Source organism: Dasypus novemcinctus, chromosome 13 (assembly GCF_030445035.2).
Source record: "Dasypus novemcinctus isolate mDasNov1 chromosome 13, mDasNov1.1.hap2, whole genome shotgun sequence".
NCBI classification, from domain to species: domain Eukaryota; kingdom Metazoa; phylum Chordata; class Mammalia; order Cingulata; family Dasypodidae; genus Dasypus; species Dasypus novemcinctus.
In genome coordinates this window covers 54,325,289-54,342,265 of record NC_080685.1, presented here as the reverse complement: position 1 = coordinate 54,342,265, position 16,977 = coordinate 54,325,289, and the positions used below count along the sequence as shown (strand labels likewise).

At 46.0% G+C, this 16,977-nt stretch overlaps 1 protein-coding gene across 1 annotated transcript in view; it reads left to right on the top strand.

The window, feature by feature from the left end:
• Nucleotides 1-260: 260 nt before the first annotated feature.
• Nucleotides 261-16,977, top strand: part of TNR (tenascin R) — a 440,066-nt gene continuing 423,349 nt past the window's right edge. Inside the window, exon 1 of the mRNA XM_058310159.2 lies at nt 261-740. The gene's annotated coding sequence lies outside the window, so the exon portion shown is untranslated. The remainder of the gene's footprint in view (nt 741-16,977) is intronic.

Here is a 16,977-nt window from a genome sequence, read left to right as displayed (position 1 = left end):
CCCTTTCACTTCTCCTGCAAAAGGCAAAGGATCTGCAAAAGCTCATTTCCTCTCCCTCTTCCTCATCTTTCATCTCTTTTCTTATCTAAGTTGGTCAGAGGGAAGACTGTTCTCTTTCGGGGTCCCTGTCTATGTAGCATCAGCCCCCAAGAGTTCATGGAGGTGGGGAGAGTGCCTGTGCCCGAGTCTGGACTCTGCAAGAGAACTCAGAGTCCTTTTCTTTTCTGTCCACTAGGGGGCTGCTTGTAGGGGGATGGAAAAAAACGGAGGCTTAAAAAAATATCATGCTGCTGAAATTTCAGCAAGAGGGGAAAAGAGAAAGCGCGTGAGACAGACAGCAAAGCAGTCCTAGGCTTCCTCCTCTCCTTCACGTCAGAGGCAGGAACCGACTGTGCTAAGGCTGTTGGCTCAACACGAAGAGACGGAGAAAGAGGGGCGACAGAGAGTGAGAGAAGCGGGGGTCCTCCCTGACCCAAGGAATTACCACTAGTGGAGTAAAACCACCTGACTTTTTGCTCTTATTTGGGTTGCTTCCTCTTTCTCTTTTCACTTCTAGACCTGCCCGCTTGGGTTTCATTTCTTTGGTGGAGCCTCCCCTCTTCCTCCCAGAGAAGGAGGAAGGGAAAACAAGGGAGAGGTGGGTTCTCTAGGTGAGCGCATCAGCTGACTCGAGCCTGAACTGACAAGAATTCTCTTCACAGGAAGCTCCTCTCGCTCCCCTGTCGCCCACCCTCAGCCCGGTAAGTCCAGCGCACTTGCTCCTTTGATTTCCTCGCTAGTGTGATTTCAGCACCAAGGAGAGCTATGAGCTGCATTCTGGTTCCTGCGTGTCTGTGTTCCTGCAAGGCGTTTGGCACTAAGGTTACATCCGTCTCCCTGCTGCCAGTGGAGCAGGGCTCTGCGGAGGGAAAAGAAAGGCGCAAAAGAAAACTATGCCTACTGAATTAAAGGTGGACATCGACTCTGGCCTTAGGGTTGTGTGGGTGTGTGTCTGTGTGTGCATACCGTTTCATAAGACAGGTGAGATCTGAGCTAAATTGTCAGCGCTGTCTGCTTTCTGTGTTTCTCCGCTTAGAGCTGTTCTTTTTGTATGTAGATAAGAGGGACGGTTTGAGGAATTAGTCATGCACCTTCTTTAACTCCTTCCCAACAAACCACACATGGTGGGAAAGTGTTGCAAAGGAAGCCTGGGGGTTGGGGGGTGGAAGGGAGGAGAGGATTGGGAGTGGAGATAGAGTTAAAAGTTATTCTCCTTTAAGAGAGCTGGAAAGAGGTGGTTTTAAAAATGTCTATGTTCCCAGGATTCTCTGGGTTCTTGCTGTGGAGTGAGCCTAATCTGACCTTCCACTTTCTCTGCTGGAGTTATCTGTGGCAAGTGGGCAGGTGCAACAGGTGAGCATCAGACTGGAATGGTTTGGGGGAATGAAGTCCCTCTGACTTCATGGTGGTAGGAAAGTGCCAGCATCTTGAGCTTTTCAGGGTTGGCTTATGTGGATTATACTATGTTTGCAAGGAGGTAGGAAGTGCCTTCCACTTTTCTGTCATCTGTGGTTGTGTGTGGATGAAAAGAGGATAAAGTCTCTTGGGCCCTGTTTTCTGGGGTATCTGCCAATGAAAGACAGCCCAGGAGAAGGGTTTGTCTCTACATCTTGGGAAGCAGAAATGAAAATATACTGGCCCCTCACTCCTGAGGGTTTGAAGTGATACTGTGTCCTTCTCTAGCACTGAGAAGCTTCCCAAGCAGGGGCTCATCACTCACACTTCACTGCTACCACTTTTGCAAGGCTCTGATTTGCCTCCTCTTCTTCCCGACTCTCTGAAGTATGTTTAATCACTTTCTTTCACCTGTCTTGGTTTTACCTTGGAGATATTATCTGCCTGGCCCCTCCTGCCCATACCTATTTGGGCAGGGTCATTCAACAAGTGGTGTTGGGGACTTCCCTCACTCACTCAGGTCTGCATGGAGCCAGCATCCCATGGGGCATTTAAGAAGATGTGCTTCTCATTAGGGTAAGCCTTGCTTGCCTTGGCCCCAAACTAGGTAAAGTTCTGGGCACTTTCTTTAAGTATTTTGAGGCAGGAGAGAGTCAGGGATATATGTCACTCTTTCTAATCCCCAACTAATCCTAAAGTGACTTTGTCTTGCTTTTAATTCAGCACCCTCCCCCCATCCTCCAACATGAACAAAATACTCTCTGACTCTGTATGGGGAGCCTTCTGAGCAAGATGTAGTCTTGAATGGAATGGGACCATGATTTATTTTACTATGCTTAGCATTGGATCCAGAAACCTTAGCATCTCCCTAGAATGGCAGGAAGTAGACAGAATGCAGTGAGGAGAAGAGTGAAATCAGAGGTTGTAATGGCAAGAAAAAAGATTGAAATAGACAAATGCAGAGCATTAGAAACCAACACTGACTCATTCATATTTCAACTCTCTCAACTCCTCCTGTCCTTGAAATCCTCCAGTTTGAACATGGGAGTGGATGGATTTCTGCATGACATGTCCCTGAAGGCTTAAAAAACATTCATGCCTTTGCAGTGGACCCTGTCCAAAGCCACCATTTATTACCAAAGTAACTGTACTGTGTGGTCATTATCTCATTAATGTCATTAAATTCTCTCTGAAAGTAGTGCTCGGTGACATTATTGGACCCATTTTATAAATAGAGAGGCATGGATGTTTGAAGTGCTAGGCCAAAGGGTAGCAAAACCAGAGACAGAACTTCTGGTCTAGTACTGTCTCATCACCTGTGAAATGCAGAAACACTCATGTGCGGGAGAAGAGGGATCTATTGCTTCCCAGTGGAGAGGTTTGCAACTAAAAGCCTTTTAGTGAATTCAGTGTGGAGCAATGTCTACTCCCTGGTGAAGAATGAGAAACAGCCAGGAGGTCTCAAGATGTTCTTGGCCTGTAGTTCCCAGTCAAGAAGATGAGCAGGAGACAGCTGAAGAGTTCTCTGGGCTTACTGTGAAGAGAGAACTCAGGCTGGTGGTCCCCAGGCTGACCTCATGTTGTACACCTGACTTGCCATATTCATCTTGTGCCCCAAACCCCAATTGGGGGCACCTTTTCTGGAATGCACCAGGAATGCTTGGTTTTGTTGTCTGATGATATTTCCCTTCTAAAAATCTTTCCTGAGATTTCCTTCAATGGGTCCTTTGCAGCTCAGAATGTGGAAGGGATGACTAAGGAGCAGGAGGGGGGCTGGGCTCTGAACACCCAGGAGACAAGTGAGAGACTTGATACAAACCCCACCCACAGACCAAACCTCCTCTCCCCCAGTGGCCCTACTCCTCACATCTGGCCAGCATCCTGGAGAGAGCGTCTTTGTGTTCCCATAGCCAGCCCTCATTCCCTGAGTGAGGTAGCCTGCTGGGATGTCCCTGAGATCTTGGGAGATGAGTGATGGTAGGGAAAGGTGGAGGGAAGGAGATGGTAGGCAACCTTCCCTATACTCCACAGCTGTAGTTTGCCATCTTTACCTGGAGAGGGCCACTGTTCCTTTTATTTTTAATTGAGGTATAATTTTCACATAATAAAATGCACTGGTCTTAAGTATTCAGATAGGTAAATTTTGACAGTTGTGTACACCCATCTAACCACTACCCCAGACAAGATATATACATTTTCTTGTGCTTCTTTCCAGTCAATCTTCCTCTCTCAACCCCATCACCTTCTGACTTCAATCACCAGAGCTTCCACCACTACATTTTGTGTTTAATATATGTGTCATGTAGACCCAAGACTTTAAAGAGAACAATTCAGATTTCTGAGGCTACTGTTACTGAGCAACAGAGTCCACTGGAGAGGAGTGCATTCTACTCCCCAGCTTATAGTCATGTTTTTGGAAATTCAAATGACCATTTCAATAATGTGTGCAGAGGCCAAAATTCAGGTCCAAACAAGACCCATGGAACCTCTGAGCTGAGGTGAGTTATTTGATGTACAGTGCATGGAGATGATGTTGAAGTTTCTATTTAAAAATTGGAATTCAGCATTCTGGTGGCTGGGCATGAGTCACCCCATCTGGGCTCCAGGAGGATGAGCTGAAGAAAAGAGTGCCCGGGTGAACTCACTAGGGAAATAAGATGAGAGTTCACTGTGATAGGGCTAATGCCAGTTTAGCTCCATCCATAAAAGTCATGATGGTGGGAGTGGGGGGGTTTGCTGTTACTGCATGAAATTGTATTCCAGAGTGGTTTAGAACCAGAACCCACTTTGCAGAGACTCATGTACCATCACCACTCCATCTATAGGTGTTTCCATTCACCTTGTTCTTATCTTGGAGTTGTGGGCCAGGGTAGGGTATACTCTTTTACATTTTACAATTAGGAAACAATGGAGCTATCAGAAGGTTTTGATAATCTTGCTGAAAAATATACAGCAAAGTATGGACACATATACACATGTGAAAAAACTATAAACACATACACACACATACATATACATAACCAGACCTCACACCTTATCGATCTCTTCCATCCTATCTCCGTAGACGCTATATGCAAGGACTGTAGGCTGAATATGGGGGCAATTTGTGCACAATTCAAGCACACAGCCTTCAACAAGGAAATCAGAGTTTCTGGCAGATCAACCAGGAAACCAGAGTCGTTACCAGATCTCAGCCTTTGCATGTAGATAACAGAGCAGTTTCAATATTCAGTGGGTGGCCATGTCCTCTGCCTCCTTCTACTCAGAATTTACTGTGGTGCTTTCTTCCTGGTCTCTGCCCATTTCTGGTTTCCTCTGCCTCAGAGAATATACCCAGCCCAGCTCTTCTATGAGCAGACTCCTAAGCCACCTCTCCCAGGCGGGACCCACAAAGTGAAGTATAAGTTGCTGAGCCATCAGTCCCAAGGAGGTCATGGCAAGTTAGAAGACAGACACAGTAAGGAGGACTCCCTGACCCCTAGACTGAAGTTGTGCAGAAATGCAAAACATTGGACGTTCTCCATGAAATCCATTCTAGTAGATGACTTGGGAGATGTGAAGAGATCTATCTTTGTCTCACCTTGATTATGGGCTGTTAGTAAAGATAAGCCAAGTGGAGTTTCATCCTCCTAAAAACAAGTCCAGTAGGGAAGGGGGAATTGGAACAGAGATGCTTAAAAGCTATTTCCAACCATATATAAGAATCACAACATCTTTACCTTGCAACGTGACTTTGGGCTAGAATAATATTGATGCATTTTGAACAATGAGAGATCAGTCAGAAAAGGAAATTTAAGCAGCCTTGCTCTCTTTTCCTCTCTTTTAATTCCGGGTGATTATCTCTGTTTTTCTCTGTAGTGAAGTGGGAAAGGGAGACTCCTGGTCATGGCATTCACTTGAGTAGAAATTGTCCCCTTTCCCTATGAAGACTAAGCAGGTGGCTTCATGGAGGCTACTGGGAGGAGATTCATGTGGCTGGTGCATCTGCCGCCAGCCCCCCCAAGGGAGTTGACCCGCCTCCTGTATTCAGACCCTCATTACTAGTGTGGACAGCAGGTGGCTCAAGTGAACAGGGATCCTGAACTCTCACCTATCCCTCCACTGAAACACCCCAATTGTATCCCAGAGAGGCCCCAGCAGTCAGGTAAAGGCAGAGCCCCAGTCTTTGCTGGTAGGTCCTTGTGTCTTTCCCGGCTTACGCACTGCAAGGTGAGCCTTCAAAATGAGGGAGGAGCTCCGGGGGCAGGACAAATGAGCAGATTCGTTATTGAGCGTCCTGAAGCAGTGCAGGGAGCCCTCATCTCCCAGGAACCCCTGTCCTTAGAGCAGGGCACTGCCAAGCTCACCCCACCTGGGTCCTGTACCAACATCTCATGCTCCTGCTGTAGATGACTCAATAAGAGGTTATTTACCAGGACCCAGAAGGAATTCATTGTTCTTTTCAACCTGGATGTGCCCTCATAACACTACATGGTGTGGCAGACAAAGAGGAAAAGCCTGGAACATTGATCCCAGGACAGCATCCGCCCAGGATGGCAAATGTTTGACAGCAGCTTAGCAGCATCTCTGTTTGTCTAATACCCGCTGAGGACTGAAGATCTGGGCTTGTATTTAGTCTTTGGTTCTGGTCCACCTAAAAATTTACATTGTTGGGCACTGCCTGGCAGCTTGGATCTTTTTATTGCTTAATGATAATCCTAGCTGACATTGTCAAATTCTAACTGTGCATTTAGCTAAATGCTTGGCACGGAGAATGCACTTAATAAATGTTTGCTGTTATTGCTATTAATATGCACTTCAAATATTTTCTATCATTTGTGGCTTAGAAGCATTATGGCATATACTGTTATTCCTACTTTACAAATGAGGAAACTGAGGCATAGTGATGTCAAGTGACTTGTTCAACTTTTACAGACAATAAATTGTAGAGCAGGGACTCAAACCCAGGTTCAAGGCCTGTGCCTTTAACTACTTTCTTATATTGCTTTTTTTTTTTTTTTTAAATTTATTTATTTATTTATTTAATTCCCCCCCTCCCCTGGTTGTCTGTTCTTGGTGTCTATTTGCTGCGTCTTGTTTCTTTGTCCGCTTCTGTTGTCGTCAGCGGCATGGGAAGTGTGGGTGGCGCCATTTCTGGGCAGGCTGCACTTTCTTTTCACGCTGGGCGGCTTTCCTCACAGGCGCACTCCTTGCGCGTGGGGCTCCCCAACGCGGGGGACACCCTTGCGTGGCACGGCACTCCTTGCGCGCATCAGCACTGCGCATGGGCCAGCTCCACCGGGTCAAGGAGGCCCGGGGTTTGAACCACGGACCTCCCATGTGGTAGACGGACGCCCTAACCACTGGGCCAAAGTCCGTTTCCCTCTTATATTGCTTTTATCATTCATTTGGCAATTAATGATGGCTCCCTCGTGAGTCATCCTAGGTAACTTTAGGGGACTTTTACATCTTGGTTTATTGCTAATCTTTATATGTGAAAGCATCTTGGTCCTCTACTTAGATGATCTATTCTATGGGGACTGGAAGGGCGTAGCACAGGGCCTGACATACCGTAGGGCCTCAAAAAACTCTGATTTGCTATTGGTTCTGCTCACACTTATTTCCTTCTTTCAACAACAGCAACAATAATAATAGCTGTTCTTTATGGCCTTTAGTCAATGCCAGGTGCTGTACCAGGTTCTTCCTTTATAGTATCTCACTTGATTCCGTATTTGACAATAACAGGTAAAATTAGCTCTCATGGTTTTGGGGTAGTTGTGTGAAAGGACCATGCTGGGTGTTTTACACACCTACGCTTATTTAATCCCCACCAGCACAGCAGGAAGAGAAGAGGAATCCTGCCTCTCCAGCCCAGTGAGAAGGTTGAAATAGCCCCCTTTCCCAGTGAAGACCACAGAGGCTAGAACACATAGTGAGGGAAAGATTCCTGAGAAGCTCAGAGACATTCAGTAGCTTGCCCAAGGCCACACAGCTAGTAAGTGGCAGGGCTGCTTTTGAATCGAGTTTGTTTGATACAGAGCCCCCAGCTCTTTCACACCTCTCTGCTGTGTGTGCCTTGGACACACTCTCTCCTACCCTAGGCTACTCAAACATAAAACCCATGGACTAAGGCAGCAAGAAGCAAGACCTGGGGGTTTACCACCAGGAAACTTGGCTTCAGATTCCTGGTCCATCTCTTACTGACCCTGTGACCTCGGGCAATTACTTAGACCGTCCTAATCTGAGGTTCTGCAGCAGCAGCCACCCCAGCACCTCCTCACCTCTCTCTCTCCACCTCCCACTCAAAAAACATACAAACTATAGAGATCACCTTATCTTCCTTAGGGGTTTCATAAGAGAATTAAATGAAGCACGAATACGAAGTGCCTAGGACAATGGCTGGCATGGACCATATCTGCTATGGACAGACAGTTGAACCTGGATCCACCTGGGCCACTCGCTATTTAGTATGGCCTGGGGCCTGGTACAGCCTGGGGTACTTGGCATTTTAACGAGCAAACAATTATCTGGGCTGACCTGGATTTTATATTCTCCTCAAGTGCTAATGGGCTGGGCTGGCCCTTGTTTTAAGTCACCTTGATTTTAGGAGCATGTGTTGGCTATTTTTTCTTCTACCCCTTGAGCTCCATGAGACCTGCAGACTGACATTTAAAAATACCTGATAGATGCCTCTTGCCAATTAATTGCCCAGAAATTGTAACAGACCAAAATTAATTTGGGCCTTAAGGAGACACCCAGCTTTTTGAGCCCCCTTTTACCCTCTGCTGTGGACTATGAGTCTTTGGGTTTCTCTTATTCCCCTCCCTCCAGGTTCTTCTGCCATTCTGTTTTATTTATGCAACATTTTCCCTTCCCTTATAATTACGTTTTCCATAAGAGCACCCAACAGCCACCTGGTTGGGTGAGAGTAATTGTTTGAATTTTTTGACGGTGTGCAGTTTCAAAGGTCTGAGTTTATATAGATTACCTTGAATTTATCTCCTCAAGTGCATGGGGAGAGAAGCTCTGCTGCCTCATGAAGTATTGCCTGCTCCTTAGCCACTGAACGCTGGCATTTGTGTGCATGGTCTGTTTATCTAAACGCGTTTTTGTAAAACATGTCCCTTATAAGTCAGTTTGCTAGCCTGTCCTGTTTAAGTGCCTCCTACTTCTCGGGCAAGTGTGTCAGTACCAAGGTCAGCAGTGGCTCCAGGGCGAAGGGACAGGTGTGGCTGGGAAATCAGCTGACAGCCGGTTTCTCCCTCCACACTCCTCCCGGTGGCGGGGCCAGCTACGAGTCCAAGGGGAGAGGGCACCTGCAGGTAGAGGAGAGGTAGCCGGGGACCGGGGAGAGGAGAAGGTGGCCAGGCGGGCAGAGGGACAGGGTCTGCATACCAGGTCAGGGCCCTGTAAATGGTTCTGTTGAAAAGGGCAGAGGCCAAGGCAGTCTATAAAGGGGCCGTTTCCTCCCGGTGACCCAGTCTGTGCCACAGATAGATGGAACTTATAAACGCAGTCATAAAGCCTCCGTTCAAAGCCGTATATATTTATAGAGATATAAATGAAGTTTAATGCTGGTGAAATTCACTATAAAAGCAAAAGACTTCATCTGTATCTATACTTCAGGTGCAGATCAATTCAGGGCTTTCTGCCTTCCTCCAACTGGGAGCCGTCCTCATGCACGCGAGCCCGTAGGCTCACACGCCGCCCCGCTGCGGCACTTTGGAGCGACAGCCGGGGGTGGGAGAGGAGGAAGGTCTTCTGAGCATCTGCAAGGGAGGCACTCAGCAGGATGCGTTCTCCACTCCCCCACCCCCAGCCCTTATCTCTTAGGACTGTTTAAAAGCAGCGAGGAAAATGAGAAAAAGGCAAAAGCATTGCCAAAATCAAGCGGCTTCAAACAGTCAGGAGCCTGGCTTTAAATAAAACAATTTGGGGAAGGTTGGCTTTTCATCCGCCTTGGAAGCTGCCAGGTGTCTGCCGCTCATAGCTCTAGATGGGGTATGCCAAGCCTGTGCTGACCAGCCCAAATCCCTCCTTGTCTCCTCTTGCCTTGCATTCCCCTACCGTTCATGCTGAAACACTTGGTGAAATTCCGCCAAATAAGGGTTTGAATCCTGGCTCTGCCACTTACTTGCTGTGTGACCTTGAGGAAGTCACTTGACTTCTCTAAGCATTGGTTTTCTCTACCCATGAAATGGACTAAATAGTTCCTACCTCTCAGAGTCCCTGTACAGGTTAAATGAGATGTCATTTTCTATATAAAGGCTTATAACAGCTATTAGTACATAGAGAGTCTTTAATCCATATAGCTCACTCTTGGTGGAAATGTCTATGACAGAAGGGGCCCATTTGAAGGGTAGTGGTCAGGGGTCAAATAGCTGCTATGACACCTCTAGTTCCCAAAGGGTGGAGGAGACCTGAGGATGACAGCAGGAGCAGGTGCATTCCAGGACAGGCAGTGCACTTTAGCGCTGCTCTCCTCTCATCATGCCAGCAGCTCTCCTCAGAGCTGCAAAGGTTTCTGAGCCAGAGCATCTGGGGCGGCAGCTCAGGGGAAGAAGGCCAACCCAATAAGAAAGCTCTTATCTCCACCAAATTGACCCCGAAAGTGGGGGCCTGTCCTCATGACCCGCTCCCTGGGAAGATCAGAGGCCGCGGCGCAGCCCACCCAGGGCAGAGCTCCTGGGGAGTCTGTCTTACGGTAACTAGGTGTGTCTTTCCAGGCTTGACCGTCAAGAGGCCTGCCAGTCAGTTGAGGGTAGGAGTTTCTTTCCTGGGTCACCCTTGGTCCCAGGGAGGGGCTAGGTCATTTATCCTGGAGGAGAAGAAGGGGCACTGCTGATCTGGAAGCTGATCTGTCCTAAGCAGGGGTGAGGGAAGAACACTATCGGTCAATCTTTTATTAAAAATGGACTGAGGCATAGTGCAAGAGTTATTAAAATGCAAAGTGAGAGTGTGCCATACTCTTCCCCCTCCCCCACCCGGTTTTTCATTTGTTTTTTATCAGCTTAATTTTGTGAGAATGAACGGCTCAGGCAGCCATCCTTGGACACTGTATTCTCGCCAGTTCTCATGGGAGGAAAGGGTAACAAAGCCACTGGAGAGGGCCTGTGGTGGCATCCCAGACACGGTCCTGCTCCCCCCAGCAGTGACCTCCTCCCAGCTTCCCAGCCACACCCCTTCTTAGAGGCTGGTGGCCCAGGGGATAAGGGATCAAAGAGCGCTCTCTCTTCACACGCTCCATGCCAACTGCTGTCATGCTTCGCAGGTAGGTAGGGTCCTCGGGGTCCTCTGGCGGACTACTGAGGGGCCAAGTGATTCCCCCGACTTCCCCTGACTGTGACAATGGGAATCCTGGGAGGAAACCTGGCTACTGCTCCTCAAAACATTCTACCCTTTTCTTTTTATGCTCTTAAGGTCAAATGTTGCTAAAGGGATTAGCAGTGGTAAAAGTCTTCTAGAAAGGGGAAATAAGTTTTTCATTTCTGAAGTTTTACATTTCACTCCAGAGCCAGGTTCTGCAGCTGCCCTGACCAGCCACACCTGTGAGGAGGTAGAAACTGTGGGGAGTGCTGCCCTAAGAGCTGTATGAAAGCTTCTGGAAACCCCTTACCTCTGCCCCTTTATTCTAGGGTGACTTTAAGGATGTTTAGGATCCCTTAGGTTCATGATTCACCAGGTGGATCCAAAAATAGCTCCTCATCAATTTTTCAGAAGCATAATAATAGCTAGCACCTACATGATCAAAAACTATTGCCAGGCAATGATCTAGTGTGACACTCACAGAAACTCATTTAACCTACACAACCACCTTTTGAGGGAGGTGCTATTATTATTCTCATTTTACAGATGGAAAAACTAAGGCACAAAGAGATTACATAACTCACTTGAAGACACACAATAAATGGCAGAGCCAGGATTCAAGCCCAAGGGCTCTGAGCATCACTCAGAAGTCCTCCAGGTTCCCCACTGTCAGAAAGTAATGCAAAAAGCTGGAGACTCATAATCTTCACAAGCTTGGTTTGAATCTTAAAGATAGGTTTAAAATTAAGATCAGACTAGTCACTATTTCTCTCAGGTTCAGCACCGCTACTTCTTCCATCCCTCCTCCTTTGGGAAGTCTTTCTGTTTTCTCAACAACGCTTCATCTAACTCCTTCAGGATAAGAAAGGAATCTAGTTCTAAAGCAAGAGAGTTTTCTTAAATGCCTTTTCCCTCATTCAGTCTCACAAGATAGTGTCAATTCTCATCTGTCCACAAAAGCCTCATTCACTTTGTGGCTTATCCACTTTGGGGACTGTTTGGGCCATGGTTTTAACTACCATTCACTTGTGGGCCACTTTGAACTCTGATCTGTCATCATGCACAAGGAAATTTCCGTAATGGATTCTCAAATGACTGGTCCAGCTGGGCAGTGGTCTGGAAGGCAGAGGCAGCAGATCCCAATTTGTTCCTGTTGAGGTTTCTGGTTCAGTTGTGAGGCCATAAACTGAAAGTCAATGGCAGCCAAACCACCAGAAGATTAAAGGGGAGGCTCGTAGGGTTGGTTTGCGGCATAGGGCAGTTCAGTGATAGCCCAAACACATCCTTTACTCTGTAGCCAGAGATGGGATGGCAGCAGTCTCAGTAAAAGGAGCAGGTGGGCTGTTCAGTGCTTTTGAGCCACCCACAATGTGCCAGACACAACGACAAACTCAGCCAAGAGGAAGACTCAGCCCAGAATAGAAGCACCGGGGGCAGAGGAGGCCTGAGCACCCCAGAGCAGGCTTAGTTGGAGGCTAATGTCTAGTCCTTGCATTGGGTGCTGAGCAGGGGCATCTGGGGGGAGAAGCCCATCACAGCTATGATGGAGGTGATTCAAGGCTAAGAGTCCCTCCCATCTTGGGACAGCTATCTACAGCCAGCAGGACACAGAGGGAGGGAGAGAGGCATCAGTTCTGCAGTCTGTGTACCCGAGGCTTGGATCTGGCTCTGTCTAGTTGTGCCCCCTTGGTGAAGTCACTTAACCTTTCTGAGCTCCCACTTCCTCATCTCTAACATAGAGACGATAATATCGCTTAGAGATATTGTGAACATTGTGTTCCTGACACTGAGTAGGTATTCCATAAAAACTGATTCTCTTTCCCCAGTAACAGCAACGATTTCATGCAATTTTGTTGTCCTTCATACTTTTTATAGTGCTATTTCATATATCACAGTTGATCTGTACAACCATTTGGTAGGTAAAATGGCTATTATAAATGACTCCCATTTTACAAAGGGAGATTTACTCTAGAGTTTCAGTGACTTATCCAAAGTGGGACAAGTAGTAAGTGACAGAATTGAGATAAGAACCTCACTGCTCTTGCACCTTTCATTTTAATCATCTGCAGGCCCTTGATTGGCTAGTAATCGAAGTCCCAAAGGTCAAAAAGACCCAGCAGGCCAGATCCCCAGAAATTACAATCAGCCCTCATGGACTCTGAAGCATCCATGGGGGTACTGGGCATAACCTGGGGTGTCCTTTAGAGCCTTTGCTCCAGGTTCTCAAGTCCTTTCATTTGTACAGTGTGTTCTGAAATAGTCTCCTTGGGAGATTAGTGCCAGACGCTATGGAGGCCAAGTTTCCTGTGGGCTGCGTTATTAGTCGGCCATCTTGGGAGCCTGAGTCACCCATCACAGCTGCTATGCAGGAACCAGCGACCGCCCTCCACCACTAGCAAATAAACGGAGAGCCTGCATCTACAGGTCAGTGGCATCAAATGTTATATCCTAGAGAAGCCCACCCTAATAATCATATCTAAAATAGCTCTCCATGTCACTCTTCCACTCTAGTTTCGTTCATCTAACTTATCACTAGCTGACGTAGTATATATTTTTTGGTTTCTTCTTTATTGCCTGTCTCCTCCCACTGTAATGTAAACTCCATGAAAACAGGCACATGATGTGTCTTATTCATAGATGTATTCCCAGCCGGAAACAAATATTTGTTGGGTGAATGAATAAATGTGTTTTCAGTACTATTCTCTAATTCAACAAGCTGTTACTGAAGGCCCACTCTGAGTCAGGCGTTTTGCTATTGGTTGGACATGGCTCTCTGTCTTTGAGGATCTCCCAGTCTGGTGGGCATAGAGGTGAATCCACAAAAATAGGTCACTACCTCATAACACAGTGAAGTGCTAACAACTAGGAACCAACTGCATGTGCAGAAGAAGGCGGTATGGGGGTGGGGAGTGGGAGAGAGGAGGGGAGCCTGGGGAGGGAGAGCTCATTAGGCTCTGCAGAGAGGATGTCATGTGGGGAGTCTGTTAAAGGAAGTATAGGGATTTGCCAACCAGTGAAGAGAAAAGGGACATTCCAGGTAGAAGGAACACCATTTGCAAAGGCTCAGAATCATAGAAATGTTTGACAGTAACTGAGAAATGTAATGTGGCTGGTATACAGGGGTACTGAACCATGGTGTGGGGAGGAGAGGATGATGGGAGATGATGCTGAAGAGGGAGATTGGGATCTGGGCCTTCCTCTCAGGATGCCTACAGGGAGAATTACCAGCTGACTGAGATTACTTTAAGTATGAAAACTTAAGCGATGTTGTAGGATGTAAGCTTGTTGTCTCTTTCATCATGAATTAAAGTTATACCTTAATCACCTTTTATTAGCTACTAAGGTATTTTTTATATTGACTACATCTTTTACTGCAAGTTCCCCCAGCCAGAGAATGATGTTGGGGAATTGGACCAGCAGAACCCATTGCGAGGATGGGACATTCAGAACCTCTAGAGCCCTCACCTCTGCTGGAACTTTGGATGTCACTGTTCTGTTCTCATTTTAAAAGTATGACACGAGTTTCTCAGTATCCATGTTGCCTTCTCTACTTCCTTCGAAAAACAATAACACAATTCTGATTGGTAATACAGAAGTTAAAGGTGACATTGTTCAATCAGAAAGAGGGATAGAAAAAGAAAAGAATGACCAAAAAAACCCCCCCAAAAAACAATAATACAAGACACCAAAAAAACACAAAAAACAAAATACAAGAAAACAGCCTGGAGGTAGGGGATTATGGGAAGATGACAAAGTAGGAAGCTCCAGGAATCTGTCCCTCTATCAAAACAACTACAGAATGGGCAGGAACTGAGTGAATCAACTACTTGGAAACTCCAGATTCTAGTAGAACACTGCAACACCCAGAGAGGAGTGGGAGTAAAAGGCTGGTAAACTGGAATAAACACTGGTGAGTTTCACCCTCCCTGAAGCAGCTATCATCTCCCTCCCCCAACCTCAGGTGGACAGCAGTCGGGTTTGGAGCTTGGGTTCCTAGTGCAGCTTGCTGGTGCTAGGGTGGGTCATAGAGATCTAGTCCCCCAAACTTGGGGCTGTGTGTTCTGAGCACAGATTTTTACCTTTGATCAGCTATTTCAGATCACTGGGAGCTAGCTCTAAGTGCGGTTGTCCTTCCAACCACCATTGGGTAAGGACACAAGAAATCTTGAAGATAGTAACCTTCCTCAAAACTGTGGAAAAGCATTAAAGGACTACTCCAAGTGGGCAAGTGCTGAGTCAAGGAAACGGAGCTTCAAAAGCATAGAAGATGCTCCTGGCCCATTGTTAGTCCCTCCTTCACCCCCTCCACAATATAGGGTGGAGCCAGCTTGCACTCTCATTGGGGGTCCCTGGCCCTGTTCCAGAGGGAGCAGAATGACTCCTGTATGCATATTGGGATGCAGGTATGTCAGTGCTGATTTAATGAGTGGAGGTCTGAGAGACTGAGCTTTGGAACTTGTCCCAGGCTTGCCCACACAGAGTCAAAACAGCCTGAGGCAAAGGATTGCCTGCATTAGTTACTTAAGAAAGAACTCAGGAAGGGAAGAAGATCTATTTCAAAGGGAGTAGAGGGGACTTTCACTAGAACTCTTGAGCTCTTGTAAAGAGGGAATTCCTAAGGGCTCTATCTAGCACAAGCCAAGGAAAAGAAGCAGACTCTGCAGCTCTTGCTTCATGCAGGCTCAGACAAGTCAGGGAGGATCCTGAACTTTCCATTTACCTCAAACTATTTCGTGATAGGAGGACTAAGCTCTGAAAGAGTGCACCAACCAAAGCAGAGCCAATTTCAAAGGCAGTGAAAGGTGCTTTTGCCTTGGTTTGTTTGTTTTGATTAGCTCCTGGCATTCAAGAAGATCTCTGTCCAATCACTAGCTAGACAGAAACTTAAGAAACAAACAGCTCAGGGACTAAATTCCAGAGTCAACACTTTAGAATATTAAAATGTACAGTGTGCAACAAAATATTACAAGACAAAAAGAGAAAAAAAAGAAACAGGAAATGATGCCCATCTAAAGGAATGAAATAAAAGTCCAGAAACCATCAATGAAGAGGAACAGACTGGACATACCTGACAGAGACTTTAAAAATATGATGCTCAGTGTTTTCAAGGAGATAAAGGAAAACATGGAAAGAGAAGTAAAAGATGTGAGGAAAACAATGAGTGAACAATCTGGGAATCTCTCCTGAGAAATGCTGGAGTTGAAGACTACAATAACTGAAATGAAAAATTCCCAGGATGGTTTCAAGGGAAGATTGGAGGTGACAGAAGAATCAAAGACAAGACAACTGAAGAGATTCAGGCTGAGGAGCAGAAAGAAATACAGAATGAAAATGAATGAACAGAGCCTAAGCGATCTGTGGGACACTATCAAATTCTTAGAAACATACAAACTACCTATACTAATTCAAGAAGAAGAACTCAACAAATTAATAATTAGCGAAGAGATTGACTCAGTAATCAACCCCCCCCCCCAATAAAGAAAAGCCAGGGCCAAATGGCTTTATAGGAGAATTTTACCAAGCAGTCCAAAAAGAATTAAATTCTTAAACAATCAGATAGAAGGGAACAATCCTCAGGCCAACATCACCCTAATACCAAAGCCAGATAAAGATACCACAAGAAAAAGAAACTATAGGCTAATATCCCTTGTAAATATAGATGCAAAAATCCTCAACAAAATCCTAGTAAGAGAATCTGACAACACATCAAAAGGATTATATACCATGATCCAGTGGGATTTATGCCTGGTATGCAAGGGAGGGTCAACATAAGGAAATTAATAAATGTAATACACCATATTAACAGAACAGAGGGTAACAATGATGCTCTCAATTGATGCAGAAAAAGCATTTGACAAACTCCAGCATCCTTTCTTGATTAAAAAAAACAAACACTAAAAAAACTAGGAATAGAAGGAAACGTCCTCAACATGATAAAGGGCATATGTGAAAAGCCCACAGCTAACATCATACTCAGTGATAAAAGACTGAAAACTTTCCCTCTAATACCAGGAACAAAGCAAGGATGAGCACTGTCACAACTGTTATTCAACATTGTACTGGAAGTTCTAACTAGAACAATTAGGCAAGAAAAAGCAATACAAAGCATTCAGATTGGAAAGGAAGAAGTGAAACTTTCCCTATTTGCAGATAACATGATCACATATACAGAAAATCCTGAAATATCCACAACAAAACTACTAGACCTAGTAAATATATTGAGCGAAATGGCAGTGTGATGGTTAGGCTCTTGTGTCA